This window comes from Schistocerca serialis, chromosome 2, assembly GCF_023864345.2.
Source record: "Schistocerca serialis cubense isolate TAMUIC-IGC-003099 chromosome 2, iqSchSeri2.2, whole genome shotgun sequence".
Taxonomy (NCBI): Eukaryota; Metazoa; Arthropoda; class Insecta; order Orthoptera; family Acrididae; genus Schistocerca; species Schistocerca serialis.
The window spans coordinates 444,667,652-444,684,752 of NC_064639.1; the positions used below are offsets into that span (position 1 = coordinate 444,667,652).

At 42.5% G+C, this 17,101-nt stretch overlaps 1 protein-coding gene across 3 annotated transcripts in view; it reads right to left on the bottom strand.

The window, feature by feature from the left end:
- The window catches only part of LOC126457325 (esterase FE4-like), a 112,316-nt gene extending 98,422 nt beyond the window's left edge, over positions 1–13,894 (bottom strand). The window contains exon 1 of one of the 3 annotated variants that reach the window (XM_050093521.1): positions 13,722–13,894. The gene's annotated coding sequence lies outside the window, so the exon portion shown is untranslated. Of the gene's footprint in view, positions 1–2,656; positions 2,834–13,721 lie in introns of those variants that run through there. The other 2 variants (XM_050093523.1, XM_050093522.1) reach the window with 2 other exon arrangements.
- Positions 13,895–17,101: the final 3,207 nt, after the last annotated feature.

Genomic DNA, 17,101 nt, shown 5'->3' on the forward strand with positions numbered 1-17,101 from the left:
TTATTGACATGAAATGCTTTATAGTAATTCCTATAGCACAGTTCTTATAATAATTTTTCAGTAACGTATATTTTACTAACAATGTCACACATTCTTGTTCATTCCCTGCAGTCGTCACAAAAATCCTAAATGTCTATTGAATGACGAAAACAAACGTTTTCTTCACACCAGGCACATCTGACAAAAGGAAAACTAACGTATTTAGGCACTTCACAGTAATTGCTAGTTTCATTTAGATAAAACTGTTATGTAGTAAATAATAGTCGTGGCCGTTGTTCTGAAATACAATACAGCCCGCTGATAATCATAAAATTACACAGATCTATCGGATACTGCATTGTCAGACAATTTTTGAAATTGCTTTACATCGTCGAAAAATTTCTTTATCGAGAGGCTGAATCAAACTGCTAGTTCCCGGTGGAATTCGAATTATATGAACAGTCTTTTCGTCGTCGTCCTAAAGACAGAAGTGTTGATATGTTCAGGCCAAGTGTCCAACAAAAGCAAAGAATTATTTTCTCCGGCTGCTCAGAAGACGTTTGGGATATAATACTGAAATTTATTCTCTTCCGTTTCTTCAGATTTCGCTACACCGATTACAAGATTTTTGCAACTAAATATTGTATTTAATTTTTTGTCCTAATTGGCCTTGAAGTTCCTGAAGACATTTATAAAGCTGCGTAAAAAGTAATCCACTGGTATTTATCAGCGTCATTGTTGATAACGAATACGTCTTAACTGCTAAGCGACTATGTTTTCTTTTTTCGCTCAAAATGATAAAGTGTGGTTTGCACGCAATTCCTGCACAATATCTGACTGATTGGCTTTACACACAGCACTTTAGGAAATAACAGGAAGCTTAGTCTTCACGTCAGCTACGAATTTCTCTATAGTACTGCCTATTAATGACCCCTTCTCCGCACGTTTATTTGAAGTAATCTTTGCAATTTTGCGACTTTCTTTTCCGTGTAATTTCCTGAATCTGTGTAACCGTATTGAAGAAGCCTGCAAATCAGTAATGTTCACGTCCCTTGCAATTCAGAGCGACCTGTCTGTCTGATCACCCTCGGTAACTGTGCACCGACTCTCAGGAGCAGTTATACCTTTGGAATAGTTTCCCTTCTGCACTTTTGCGAGTTTCGTTTGGCGCATATTTCGTGCTTCGTGTAAATCTTTCTTCCATTTATACAGTTCATGTTCAGATTTTGCGAAACAAAACCGGCTTTGCACACTGCTTGAGTGTTAATCTACGTGGGCGCAGAGAGTCCGAAAATTGCATAGAGAACGAACACGAAGGGGAGCACAATACGCGACCAGAGCGAGGCACTGACAACGGAACACACAGATCAGAGCACTGGGCGAGACGAAGGCCTAGCCAGCGGGTGTTGTTGAAATGAGCGGCACGACAACCCGGCCAGGCCTATTGGAGCCGGCAGGTAAAAATCTGTATCAGTGGCTCTGCACGTGACACACTTCGCACGTACCCTCGCGGATGCATTATGTATTATCACGCTGCGACAGCCACGCCAGCTCTGATGCCTTCATTTCGATGTCCATTTGCGGGAATACTAAAACTGTGATTAATGGAGGGGCAATATTTGCATGAATATTCTGGGAAAAAATTAATTTAAAGTTTTCAAAATTGCCACCTACGTTTCTAGTCCAAAAATAACTACAGCTTAATTAACTACAACATAGAGTGTGTTAATGAGAGGAAAGGACATATTACCACACATTGGGTTCTGATTACAAGTTTATTTTACTGTCAGGCTGAAACCACTGAGACTAAATACTTGATGACAAGATTCTATTTCTTGTGAAGTTATTAAAACAGAGACTGACGCCTCACCAATAGTTCGAATGTTTAACTGCAACATTATGGGTGACTTTTAGGACAACGGTAATAGATTAGATTATTGCGATTACTGTGCGTTTCATTCACGAGTTTCTCGCTTCTGCAACTTCCATGTACGGTAGAATGACCCAAACCTGTATAATTACGAAAGGTTTAGAACAAATAACCTGAGATATTCAAAGCAACAAAATTGCTGCGTCTGATGTTAGCTAGCAGCAGTAAGAAGAAATGCAGTGGATTTCTCGCAAGAAAGTTAGAAAAATGTAAGAACTACCGTTCACGACATAAGAAAAGAATGTTCTTCACTTAATTACGAATTGGCCCTTAGAGAATGTATAGTTACAATTAAGCACTAACAGCTCGTACAGAAGCAGACAATTATTCTTTCAATGCTCCATCTGTTAATATATCGATAAAAAAAGTCTAATGTAAGATACAATAAAAAGTACCCACTGCAAGCATTAATGATGATTTACAGAGTATCAAAGCACATATTATAAAACATGACTGTATACTGATGCATTTCAAATTAGCGGCTCCTCGTCAGAGAAACTAGAGTTAAGTCGGGTTTGGTACTGACTGTCATTGAAATTGTGTGGCTGCTCCCGGTCCCTATCTGTTAATATTTTTTTTACTTATAAAGAAACTTCATGGGCTAAAAATTATTATATTCCCTTGGCAAAAAAGTATTTCTCACGCGCTTCCTCTTGACCCTTTCAGTCAAAGACTGCTTCTGATTGCAATACGAAAGACAGTAGTGTAATGGCGGACATCTGTAGTAATCTTTTCAACATTACTTACACATCGATGTGATCACGCATCACACGGCGTCCCGAAATCTATGGGCGCACACACTGCCACACTTGAGCCCGGCACCCTGTACTTACCGTCTGTGCACTATACAGAGCACGACTGACCGACCAAACAGCTAGAACAAGACACGCCAGCACTTTGGGAACCTGTTTCCAAGAGACCTTTATCACAAATGTCAAGCACGTCGAACAGTACTCGGGTCTTATAGTAGCTTTCAGTTCGTTTCAGTATTATCTACTGGCATAAACGAGCATGTGTTTCCTGTAGTTTGGACGTTACGAGTGCGTCATTAGCCATGATGTTACTGTCATCAGTCGAGCAAACATGCAATATGCTATCTGATTAAGATTCCGTAATAGGCACTCACGTAAGCCTATTGTCTTTCGCGATATGCACGTGCAACGAGGAAAACCTGCCTCTCTGAATACTGAAAAGCCAAAGGGAGATATTGCTGATGGTGGCTCACTACAAACGACGCCTACCAAAAGAAAAGTTCTCTGGAGGTGAAATTTTTAAAATAATTATTTAACCCTTGTAACATCTTAAAACGAACCCTTCTCAATGTTTTAAAACTTTTGGCTGAAGAACGAGTGTAACTATTAACACTGGGAGCCTAAAAATAAATACAGAGGTGCACAATATTGAACTTAGACACATTCGAGCCCCATTCTTGATCTTAGCTGGAAGTATTTTTGAAGTAATAGGAATTTCTCTAATAAACGCTGATTTCCCTCTCGCATACTAATTATTTCATGGAAGTATGTTCCGTCTTCGCGGTTAAATGAAAGGCAGTTTGTTTTTGCCATAGATGTTTCGCATCTTTTATTTGTGAAGCACCTTCAGTGCCCTGCAATACAAGTTTGTTTACGCACACACACACACACACACACACACACACACACACACACACACAAACAAACACACGTACACAAACGAACACACACACACAAACAAACACACAAACACAAACACAAACAAACACACAAACAAACACAAACACACACACACAAACACACACACACACACAAACACACACACACACACACACAAACAAACACTAACACACATTACGTTCTCTCATGTTTTTCAGGTTACCAATAACTTTTGTAGCACAAGTTTCGTACTGTTAAATTACAGTTTGATGTTACGATTTCCAGTGTAGTTAGTCCATGTGTTCACTCCATCCCCGTACTCCAATGGCCGATTTTCGACATTCTTTTCACCCATATTTATTACAACACTGTTTATTACACGTGGGTTACAGAATAAGAAAGACACTCCATTTATATTTACAAAAAAATAGACAAACCTGATAAATAACAAGAAGCAGGTACACAGGATGCGTCACGTAAAACGCAACACGCCTTTTATTTCGTACACATATCGAAACACGGTTTTCGGCAAATGTTAGAGTGTCAAAGAGCAAGTATTCTTTTATTCGGTTAAGCCACTACTAACGGAGATATTGAATCAAGTACATTTGATAAAGGGTACCGTATACTTTTTATAACTGCATTCGATAGCTCTTGAGAAGAAAATTACAGTGACGTAGCGTTTGTTAATGTTGCAGTTGAACCTCACCTAAAAAAATTCGATAAATTTTATACAATCTGAGAGGACGGTGACCGGAAACATCACCCAACAGAGCTCTCGTGCCCTGCTGTGTTAGAATTTCAACACGTTTCCCTGTTTACTTGTCTGAGCTGCAGGCCGCTCATTCCTGCTTCAACATTCGTTGCGTACAGCCATGTACATCCATTATGAGAAGTTGGATATACTACTTGTATATCGTGACGAGTGTCATTCGCATCCTGCATCGACAGAATTTCCATCACTATCATCTGTCACATGATCAGGCACTCGACGACCGTGATTTCGAACGTCATACAGATTTTTGTTGATTTGCCCTTCAGTAACTGAGACGCGACCCTACGTTTTTCCAACGGGTGCTCTTTACCGATGAAGAAGCGTATACTAACGACGCTAGTGTAAATTTGCATAACATGCGCTACTGGGCAGCCGCAAATCCACACTGGCTTCGTCAGGTGCAACTTCAACGGCCGTGGAGAATAAACGTATGCTGCGGCATCATAGAAAATTATAGGACCGTAGTTCATCTCAGGCGTGCTAAATGGACATTCGTACACACACTTTCTGACGAACATTCTGCCGATTCTTCTAGAAGAGGTACCAGTGGATATTCAACAGAGTACGTGGCTCCAACACGATGGTCGTCTAGCTCGCTTGTCCCGTCTTGCAACGCAAATACTCAATGAAAAAATTCTGTTGTCAAATGGCCTGCAATGTCCCCCGATTTGACTCCTTTCGATTTCTTTCTCTGGGGAGAACTCAAAGATGCAGCCTATGACGAAGCCCCAACTACCCCAGACTATACGTGCCGTCGAATTGCCAGTACATGCTCTGCCATACCATCTACTATAATTACATATGTTCATCGTTCTTTCGAAAGGCGATTGCAAATGTTCCTTTCAGACCATAATCAACAGTTTGAACACATGCTTGAATAAAGGATAAAGATATTTCTTTGGGAGACAAAATTTATGTTATGTGAGTTGGTTGGTTACGAAATCATTGTTACTAAACTGTTTATTTCATTTAGATGTGTACGAAATCACATTAAAATCTCAAATAAATCGACAGTGTGTATTGCACGTAGCTGGTAAAACTGTCATTACACGCTAACGTTCAGCATGAAACGACGATTCGTTAAGAAGAATACTTATTCTGCGGTGTACAGGTGGTCACCAAAGAATTTTTAACAAAATGTTTAGTTCATCGAATGAATCCCATATTACATATTTTAGAGCAGTGTAGGTAGAGACAGTTGTCTGACAACTCTACCTCTAAGAAGCACATAGCCACGAGCAGGAAAAGCGAGGTGCAATCGCCCTTCTAACATTTAGATATTTAATACAGTAGTTGCTTTTTACAGTACATAAGACCTCTTCATTTTTAAGAATGACCAACTAATTTCTCTGTTTGTCTGGGAGGACACACAAATGTGAAATAGTTTTCCTAAGTCGTTTGTGGTACACTAGATTCTAGCCTATGTCGTACATATAGAGTATTCGTAGGTGAAACTTTATCTAGGTCGTAAGTTGGTTCAAGGGGACATAAAGCTTTATTCTCGTAGCGCAGGACTACCTTACGGTATACAACTCCGCGGCCTGCTCCAAGACGCCTGTTTGGCAGTGTCTGCACCGCAAATACCGTTTCCGGCCTCTGTGCTCTTACACTGTAGGACATTTCTGAGGAAATGACTAATGGTTTGTTCTGTGATCCTATGTTGCTGTTTACCAGCAACTAATTTAATGCAAAAGACGCAATGGAGACACCTTAAATCAACATATTCCTCACCGTAGCAACATACAGGATGATCAGAAGTAGTATGAATAGCTTATAAGAGTGTTGCATGGGAGGTTCCTCTGAGAAATAATTTTTAAGAAAAAATTCGACACATTGAAGCTTTTCGAATTTAATTATTTTTGAAATTAGCTAATCATATTGTTTCTCGCTCGGATTCAAGCAATCTGCAAGATGAAACTTCCTGGCAGATTAAAACTGTGTGCCCGACCGAGACTCGAACTCGGGACCTTTGCCTTTCGCGGGCAAGTTGGTAGAGCACTTGCCCGCGAAAGGCAAAGGTCCCGAGTTCGAGTCTCGGCCGGGCACACAGTTTTAATCTGCCAGGAAGTTTCATATCAGCGCACACTCCGCTGCAGAGTGAAAATCTCATTCTGGAATCTGCAAGATACCATGTGCGTCAGAAGTTCTCATAGAGTAGATGATTGTGCACGAGGCTGCTCAGTCACTGGCTCAGGTTTAACCCTCACTACCACTCCATGTTAATTTTTGTATCGCTCTATTGTTTGGTTTGACTTTGCGCGCCGACGACCTAATTGGCTAACTTCAGCGCTAATTAAATTGGAAACGGCGCTATTTACCGAATTTTTTTTCTTAAGAATTATTTCTCAGCATAGCCTATACTGCAACAAACAACCGTACAACGTTTTCCCACTGTTTCAGACCATCCTACCGTGTAACATTACATTAGTATTTACTTGACTTGCAGATTCATTATTATAACTATTAGGAGTGGTATGTTCTTAGGTTGGTTAGTACCTCCAAGTACATGTGACAAGAGCAAGCCATTAATGCTTATTTTCCTGTGGAGAGCAAGTCAGATGTTAAAGTGTGGGTGCAAAACTGTTAGTTTACACTGACAGGCACAGTCGACTTAGTAGTGCAGTTACGATCATACAGAAAAGTCATCATCTTCAGTTCAAGCGTTGGGCCTTTTTCTGTTTAGCTTCCATGTCTTCCTTGACGTCTTCTCCCAGCTGCATTAAATCTTCTTACACGCAAAAAACATCAGATAGTAAATTAAGTGATGTGTTTAGGGGAAGACTATCAGAAACAGAGAAAAAACAACTAACACTATAAAGTGGGTGCATATTAAGGTGTCAGTTATCTCATCTGCAGTTATACACCAAACACATATTAAAAGAGCGTGTTGAAAAGTAAAGCACCCAGGTTTTTTCTCTGTTCTCAATACTGGTTGAGGTATTACTACTACTACTATGAAATATTGTAAGCAACACCCTTTACATAATTTTTTGAATAAATACAAGAACAACGAATGTTCAGATACATTTGAACACTCTATACAGTACTCTGAAATTCTGCAATTAAAATAATTTACATAATTTTTTGCATAGGTATGGATATCGCTAATACGCACTATTTTATGCATCACTTATAATCATTCCTATTAAATACAGGTATTAATGTGTCTAAAAATATCTTTGACTTTCATAATGCCTATCATTTACTTTCAAGTGAGGATTATGAATTTTTGCTGCATATGATCGATCATGCTACCATTTCTATACCTCATTTTAATGCTTCACTATGACTTGAATGGATACGAGGGGACTTTAAATTTTCTGCTTGCAAAATTGAGCTTGTTCCACCATCCTGGATTCTGACTGGCTGGAATTAGACGGTGCAGAAGGGAGAAAGCAAGAGGGAATGGGGAAAAGGGACGTTGTTTGATGATATCACTGATAAGGAAGTGTGGTGCTTTATACTACAGTGATGACATCATGCGTTCAGGGTTCATTCTCTCTGTCTCTGCATGTAGGCAGCCCAATGTCAGGATGTCAGAGTGTTCTAGTTAGTAGATATATACATGATTAACAAAAACAGCAACTGTTACGTTTTTCGAAATTCCAATAGCCTCGAAAATTAAAGAAGTAAGGTTAACTGATGAACGACGTATGTCGTAATGGTGCACAGCGCTTCTATAAAATGCGGTAGTTTACCGTCTGTGTAACAACGTTGTTACGCTTTCCTGTTGTTCCTAATGTAGAGAAACCACAGATATTCTCGCCATAGGTGACAATATTATCACTGCTTGTGCCTCTATGGCGCCAGTGGCAGACAGGACTCATTTGTCAATCGGCATGGCGTGGTCCTCTGGGTCTGACACTGTTGTAGAACGTTACATCCCTGATTCAGCTACCCATATCGATGTCGTTTTATGCACCTCGAAATGTATATCTCGCCTTCAGAAACCACGCACGAGATTTTCGTATTCTCTCGATAGCTATGAGCGAACTACAGAAAAAAATGAGCATGACCTTTTTGCAGGAAACTGAATGTAGTTAAATTTTGTTCTGGGATACGTTTTCGCTGGAGGCCGCGGTTTACAAGTCATTCAAGAAATACGTACAAAACTGACCTTCAAACGCACCTCTGCCCCAACTCGTCACTCAGCTGTTAGGATTTCTAATATGTCTTTCGTGGCACTCCCTCCTACAACTGTTCAAAAATTTTCTACTCACAGTATTTCCGGTATTCGACCTTTTCTGGTCTGTATTCATTGGGATATTACCCTACCAGAATAGTCGTGCACTGCGTTAACGTTATTAATTTAAACGGGCCCGTGAGAGTAATGTAAGAGAAAAAGACTTTTGTAAACGTTACGCTGTTGCCATTTCGAAGCAAACTTAACACTTACAAGAACATCAGTTTCGTAGTCACAGGGCCTGACGAATACAACGATGTAATGATGTGATTGTTTAACTAATGCTGTTAAAATTTAGGAAATTGTTAGATAAAATTTTCATGAGCGTCAAATTTATAATTTTTAACTACTCGACTACACCGGTGGCGTAATAAGACCAGTCAATGAAGACCATAAAGGTCGTAATATGGGAAATAAATGGTACAGCCGTAATTTTTTGTACAGTGTTAGACGGAAATGTCATGAACAACGTACTAAAAATTCTGACAAGTGGGAGGTGAGTCTGAGAATGTGGGTGCGTTTGAAGATCACTTTTGTACGTTTTTCTTGAATAACTCGAAAACCACGACCTCTAGTGGGAACGTATACCGGCGCAAAATTTAGCTACATTTAATTTCCTACAAAAGGTACTGTTCCTTTTTTTTTCTAGGACCAACAGTTCTCGCATGGCGAACAGTACAGTATGAAAATCTCGCATGTTGTTTTTGAACACCAGATATAATATTGCTGGTTGCATAAAATATCAGTTAGGACAGCCCTATCATACTGCATATACGAGGGCCTGCTGAAAAGTAACCCTGCTGAAAAGTAATGTCTACGAATTTCCTATGTTAAATCTATTCTTCGCGTCTACATATTTACTTCTGAAACACAGTCATTCTGGCGACGAACACATTTCTCCCGAGAGACCAACTTGTTGATACCGTCACCGAAGCAAATCTGACTGTGTTGACAGAATCACAGCCACAGCTTTGCTTACACAGCTTCATCACTATCAATGTGAAGTCCTCGAAGCCGTTCTTTAAGTACTGGAAACAGATGAAACTCGGATGGGGGTCAAGTCGGGGGATAATCGAAGACAGTGAGTAAAGGCGTCAGATTGTTGCTGATGTCGTAGCACTCATGTGGTCTGGAACTATCACGCTGAAGGAGAGGGTGCCCAGAGTGGGAACGAACTCTTAGAATTTGTGCTTTCTGCTTCTTGAAGATCTCGCAGTACTTTGCACAGCTTGTGGTGGTGCCTTTAGACATGAATTCAAAATACACCAGACCTTGAGCATCCCACAACATTGTGAGCATAGCTATGCCTGATGCTGGCATGTCCTTGAACTTTTTTAACGTCGGTGATTCTTTGTGGCGGGACTCCATTGGTGCTATGTTGTTTTTGGGGTCGGAATGGAGAACCCAGCTTTCATCAGTTCAAAATGCAAAAGAAATTGTTGAAAGATGTCCAGACACCTCTGTTTCATGTCAGGAATAAGTACTCGAGGCATGCACCGTGCACCCAGTTTACTACACTGCAGTTGTGCAATGATGGCCTGTACACGCTCTTCTCGTCATACGCCACACTCACCTGATAGCTGTGTCTGTGTAAAAGTGGCTCAAATGGCCCTGAGCACTATGGGACTTAACTTCGGAGGTCATCTGTCCCATAGTGTTCAGTGTGTGTGTGTGTGTTATCTTTCCTGCTTCTGACGGAGAACCGAGGTATTAAATTTGCATGTACGCCGCCTGTCCGTTGCAGTTTGCCTTGAAAATGGCGGGGTGTTCTTCCGCCGAAATATCGGCGGTCGCTGAAAGTATTACCTGGCTGAATTCCCGGAAGTTATTTGAAAGTTGTATACGCCAGGAGAAACTCAGGTCTCACTTCTATAAGGTTTTGTTATTGCTTTTTTATTTGTCTTTGTCAAATGCAAATGTGTTTATCTTCTTTATTTTCGTTTTCTTGTGGTTGTATCACAGAAGTAAACCAGTTTTGTTTCTTATTATGTCCACTTGTAACAACAAAGCAACACGCAACATTCACTGTGACCACTGTATGTAATGGCTACTTCACTGAGGTAGGGCGTCCACTGTGCTATTATTATTATTATTGTTGTTACTATTATTAGAGGCAATGGTCGAATGCAAAGCATTTGCCACCTGTAGCCTTCCAATTTCCGCTAGTTCAGAAGTAACGAGTCCAGCAATCAAGTGATTTTCAAGCAATACGTATTGTACACACATTTTAACTTAGTTCATTGTAAATAGGATTGCAAAGAGTGGATAAAGTCATCTAGGGAGATGAGTGCTGTAGAGGAACCATGTTATGTAACAAGTGTCTACCGTCAATGTATTTTGTTTTCTGAGAAGGAGCTGTAAGTAGTACTCGCAATGTACTCTGTATTGCTTCATCCATACATATTATAAAAATTGATGTATGTATGACTGTGTGTATGTATGTTCCACATCTCCTCCTAAACCACTGGAGCAATTTCAAATAAACGTGGTACTCATTTCCCTTCCTCTCAAACAATAATCACTGTTTGGTAAGAACTACCTGTCTAATATAGATCAGTAGTTACGATACCATAAACAATGAGATGCGTGAAAAACAGCCGCATGACCTTTAAATTTATTACTTCCGTGTTACTAACTCTATTCCCAATAAATCTGACAGACAGTATCCACGCTTGTTCCTAAATGCACCGACAAAACTATATCATGGTACAACATATAATTTTCTTTGCTACTAACTCTTCTCACAACACAATGCCACTGAATGTACCTACAAATATATCATCGTATGACACATAAGTTAGGAGATATGACGTCATAAACACCGACAAGGGAAACTCCCCATCAAAACTCAACACAGATCAAGCAGGAAGAAGGTGTACTGAACTGTGGAAAAAAAAGCAAAATAGAAAGAGTGAACGGTCCAAGCACAAGAAGTGCAATATAGAGCGGCATGAAAAAGAACGGCTTCGTGGTTAAGTGGTGACTGTGTTCAAACCTCTCTCGTGTCATTTTTTTTCCCTTTTTTTCGCTGCGAGCTGTTTTCGGATTTGTTTATGTGTCGTGGTGTAACGTCCGTCTGCAACAGCGAGGTGTAAGGAAAGGACCTATAATAACAGTTGATTTTGTACAACTACTCTATTAGCAGACGAAAGGAAGTGGCTTTCAAATGGGAACCGCAAACGTTTGATGATAAGACGAAAAGTCAACCGAATCCTCCACCGCAAACCATGTCTGGTGTGCCGCACACAACATTAGTGATGGTGTGTGTGTCATATGATAGAAACTTCTTGCCGACGCACGTAACTTATTCACTTTGTGAGTGCGTGAGATACGGCTCCTTGCCCTAAATAAATGTTCATATAAATTTGAATATGATCACGCCCAACGAAATGATGAAAATATAATAGTCAGTCACTTAAGCTGCAACAAATGAACACAACAGTTTGATAATCATACAGTTTTTCTGTGCCTTATCAAAACATATGTTTTTAATGTTTTTAAAATTAAGTTCCGTTTTGGGAAGTTTGTTGTAACATAGTTCGCACCCGTCTATTTGTCGTTTTCATTTCTGTGAGACGTTTTTATGGTATCTTGCCTGCTCTCACTATTTGTCACATTTACTTGTGGCGGTAACGTTTTCTTACCACATGACTCATATTCCATAACCAATGCATAGTATGACAGTTGCCGAGACTACAGAAAGAGAACAAACATTTCAATGACAGGACCGACAGCTCTTAACGCTATGAAATAAGTAAATAAGCGGCAGGAGGGAATTTCGAACACGGGTCGGCCGGTTTACAGCCCAACACCGCGACCACTTAATCACGACGCCGCGGCTTTTCAGATGCGCTCAATATTGCAATTGCTAAGCTTGGGCCGTTCACTGTTTCTATTTTGGTTTTCTTTTCACAGTTCAGTACACCTTATTCCTGTTTTCATGCCTGACCTGTGTTCGGTTTTTGACGAGCTATCCATCGGGCTATCTTAGCAATAAATCTGATGGGGATGCGATGGAGAGTTTCCATTGTGAGATGCGTGAAGAACTGCCCCATAACGCACGAAGTTATAATACTTTTATTCTTTACTACTAAGACACTCCTACAGTCGAGTCAACTTAAGGAAATCTATATCACCTGGCAGCGTTCTTAACAGCTTTGAACTGTGAAGCGCATACGGCTGCAAGCGAAAACAACAACCGCGTATAGAGAGCTATGAAGAGACATTATCAAAGAGACGTTTATAAAATTGCGTTGTAGACATACGAAGCAACTGCGCCTGGCGTATAGAAACTGTCTGGAATCATCTCACGCCGAGTCTACTTATAAGGTTTCGTTTCTAATGTAGAATTGGCAATGAGAATTTCTGGGTAGTTTCGGGTTTGTCAGACCAATGTTTGGTTAAGCGCTAATGCCGACGATGGTCGCGAGAATGGTGGTCCGTGGGGGGAGGGGAGAGGGGGGGGGGAGGGGGGATAACTAGCTAATATCCGATTGTACTCAGAGGTAATGGTCTCGTAAAGCTTGGAAACCACTGTACTAAAGAGACTGCATACACTACGCTTGGTCGTCCTCTTTTGCAGTACTAGTGCGCGGAGTGGGATACTTACCAAGTAGGATTAACAGAGTACATCGAGAAATTTCAAAGAAGAACAGCGCGTTTAGGTTGAAGCCGACCTACATAAGTAGAAACGATCATGACAATAAAACAAAGGACGTCAGAGTTCCAAGAGAAAGATATAGGTGTTCGTTCTTTTCTTTTTACGCGTGCTTTTCGCAGGTGGAATAATAGAGAATTATTGTGAAGGAGGTTCTATGGCGCCTCTGCCACGCACTGAAGTGTGATCTGCAGATTTGCCATGTAGATGTAGATGGGGGGATTGGGTATAAGTGATTTTTTGAAAAAATATTCAAATGTGTGTGAAATCTTATGGGACTTAACTGCTAAGGTCATCAGTCCCTAAGCTTACACACTACTTAACCTAAATTATCCTAAGGACAAACACACACACCCATGGCCGAGGGAGGACTCGAACCTCCGCCAGGACCAGCCGCACAGTCCATGACTGCAGCGCCTGAGACCGCTCGGATAATCCCACGCGGCGCTTTTTTTAAAATAAAAGTTTGGGGCAGTAAAGAAACTCGCACGAAAGCAGTTAGACGACTCGTGACAAGAATAAAAAATCTTAGAAACAAAGCAAGTAGATACTACGGTCTGACTCACCAGGACGAAATGGGTTGGAAGGGCTGGCGGTCCTCGTCGCGAGACCTGCAGTGCGCCGCGACCGAGTACACGCAGTGACAGCGGCTGCTCCGAGCGCAGACGGGCGCGTTTCGCTAAGGAGGATGTGCCGTAAGTGGTCGTGACGTGGGCTGGCGCGCCCAGCGTGGGCAACTCTGACTGCCCTGCAAAACAAGCTGGTGCCGCTCTGGGAAGGGCGGCCCTCGCTTAGGGAGGAAAGGCCTGTCTCAGCTGGTGACAAGCACTGAGTGACGCCCAACCTTGACCGCTTCGCTCCCGCGTTACGTCCTGACGCAGACTGCTTCTCAAGCATACACCTACACTCATTAATAGTAATTATTCTCCCTGCTATGACAGGTTGTCACTCCCGTCACCTGGGAGTGATAATTACTATTAGAGCCGCATCAGATGATAGCGAGTTTGTAACTCCGGAATACAAGGGAGGTAATGACGTCGGATGACAGCAATAAAAAATATACTTTCTCACTGTGAGCTCACGTAAGGTCCGTCACGTGCCACTCAGGGCGAAGTGGTTATTTCATAACTGCAGAGGAGCACGTGTTGGAGCCTTAATTTAACGAACATGACATGTACAAGGTTTTCTAAAAATAAATACAGTTCTCACAATAATAAAGTTATTACCCGAGGATGACGACGGACCAAGGGGGAATTCTGAAGTAGACTAGTGCAGGCAAAAGGGGCCATTCTCGCCAAGTAGACGTCGACTAGTATCAAACAAAGACCATAATTTGGCAATTATATTTCTGAGAGTGTAGGTCTGAAGCACTGCACTGTGTGGAAGCGACACACGCACTCTGTAAAACTGGAAGAGAACTGAACCCTCTGACATGTAGTGTTGCGTAAGCAATGCTGAAAACGAAGTAGACTGATAGGACAAGAACCAAAGAGGTTCTCCGCGGCATCGGCGAGGAAAGGTATGTGTCCAAAACATTGACCAGAAAGAGAGGTAGAATGGAAGGATAAGTGTTGTGAAATCAACAAGTAGTCTCCATTGTACTAGAGGGGGCCATACAGAGCAAAATTTTCGGGGACTGCAGACACTAAACCTCTTTGTAATCCCGAAATTAGAGCTTTTTCAACGACAGCGTTGAACCAAAAGCTAGGAAGAATTACATGCAGAAATCAATGTAGATAAAAAACGATCTACACTCCTGGAAATGGAAAAAAGAACACATTGACACCGGTGTGTCAGACCCACCATACTTGCTCCGGACACTGCGAGAGGGCTGTACAAGCAATGATCACACGCACGGCACAGCGGACACACCAGGAACCGCGGTGTTGGCCGTCGAATGGCGCTAGCTGCGCAGCATTTGTGCACCGCTGCCGTCGGTGTCAGCCAGTTTGCCGTGGCATACGGAGCTCCATCGCAGTCTTTAACACTGGTAGCATGCCGCGACAGCGTGGACGTGAACCGTATGTGCAGTTGACGGACTTTGAGCGAGGGCGTATAGTGGGCATGCTGGAGGCCGGGTGGACGTACCGCCGAATTGCTCAACACGTGGGGCGTGAGGTCTCCACAGTACATCGATGTTGTCGCCAGTGGTCGGCGGAAGGTGCACGTGCCCGTCGACCTGGGACCGGACCGCAGCGACGCACGGATGCACGCCAAGACCGTAGGATACTACGCAGTGCCTTAGGGGACCGCACCGCCACTTCCCAGCAAATTAGGGACACTGTTGCTCCTGGGGTATCGGCGAGGACCATTCGCAACCGTCTCCATGAAGCTGGGCTACGGTCCCGCACACCGTTAGGCCGTCTTCCGCTCACGCCCCAACATCGTGCAGCCCGCCTCCAGTGGTGTCGCGACAGGCGTGAATGGAGGGACGAATGGAGACGTGTCGTCTTCAGCGATGAGAGTCGCTTCTGCCTTGGTGCCAATGATGGTCGTATGCGTGTTTGGCGCCGTGCAGGTGAGCGCCACAATCAGGACTGCATACGACCAAGGCACACAGGGCCAACATCCGGCATCATGGTGTGGGGAGCGATCTCCTACACTGGCCGTACACCACTGGTGATCGTCGAGGGGACACTGAATAGTGCACGGTACATCCAAACCGTCATCGAACCCATCGTTCTACCATTCCTAGACCGGCAAGGGAACTTGCTGTTCCAACAGGACAATGCACGTCCGCATGTATCCCGTGCCACCCAACGTGCTCTAGAAGGTGTACGTCAACTACCCTGGCCAGCAAGATCTCCGGATCTGTCCCCCATTTAGCATGTTTGGGACTGGATGAAGCGTCGTCTCACGCGGTCTGCACGTCCAGCACGAACGCTGGTCCAACTGAGGCGCCAGGTGGAAATGGCATGGCAAGCCGTTCCACAGGACTACATCCAGCATCTCTACGATCGTCTCCATGGGAGAATAGCAGCCTGCATTGCTGCGAAAGGTGGATATACACTGTACTAGTGCCGACATTGTGCATGCTCTGTTGCCTGTGTCTATGTGCCTGTGGTTCTGTCAGTGTGATCATGTGATGTATCTGACCCCAGGAATGTGTCAATAAAGTTTCCCCTTCCTGGGACAATGAATTCACGGTGTTCTTATTTCAATTTCCAGGAGTGTATGTTCTGCACAGATTTTAACCTAAACTTTGAGTTTGAGCAGTTGTTTCCCAAATTATCCACAGAAATAGCAATGCCCAATAAAGAGAATGCATAGCAACAGGTATAAGAATGTCCTGCCAGACCATGAAAAATCTCAATTCCATAAGAAAAATCCGTTACCAAAAATACAAAAAGATTTGCAAGATGCTGTCGCTTACCCTAAAAATGTGTGCAAATGACAAAACAATACTAAATCCTGAAAGTAAAATTCAACGCAGTCAAGAAATAGGGGGAAAAAAAACAGAATCACAGTACGAAGCCTGAGTTTCTGTCGGCGTGTACAATGTTCAAGTAACTTCCGGGACTGCGACCGGGTGACGTCTTCGACAATCATCGGTATTCGACAAGTGCACAACCTAGATATGCAGGACATTTCTGATAAGATAAAACACACACACATATACATATCGTAATCATTAGCGCCATCACACAACCAAACACGACCGACGTCAGAAGTTATTGACAGAGGAAATTAGTAACGAACGGGTGACGTAGCATTAACCTTGTCCCTCTGTACTTTGAGAAGCTAGACAGCATTCCAAGCAGAATTTAAGCAAAAACCTCTATTGTTAAGGTGACTTCCTAATTTAATTTCAACTGCTTCCTTAATAACGCTGTCCCAATAGCTGGAAGTACGTGCCAGAATTTCACCCTTGCTGTACTCCATAGGATGGCCCTTGCCAAGACAATGTTCTGCTATAGCAGACTTGCCTGGCTGTTGTGAGCGTATG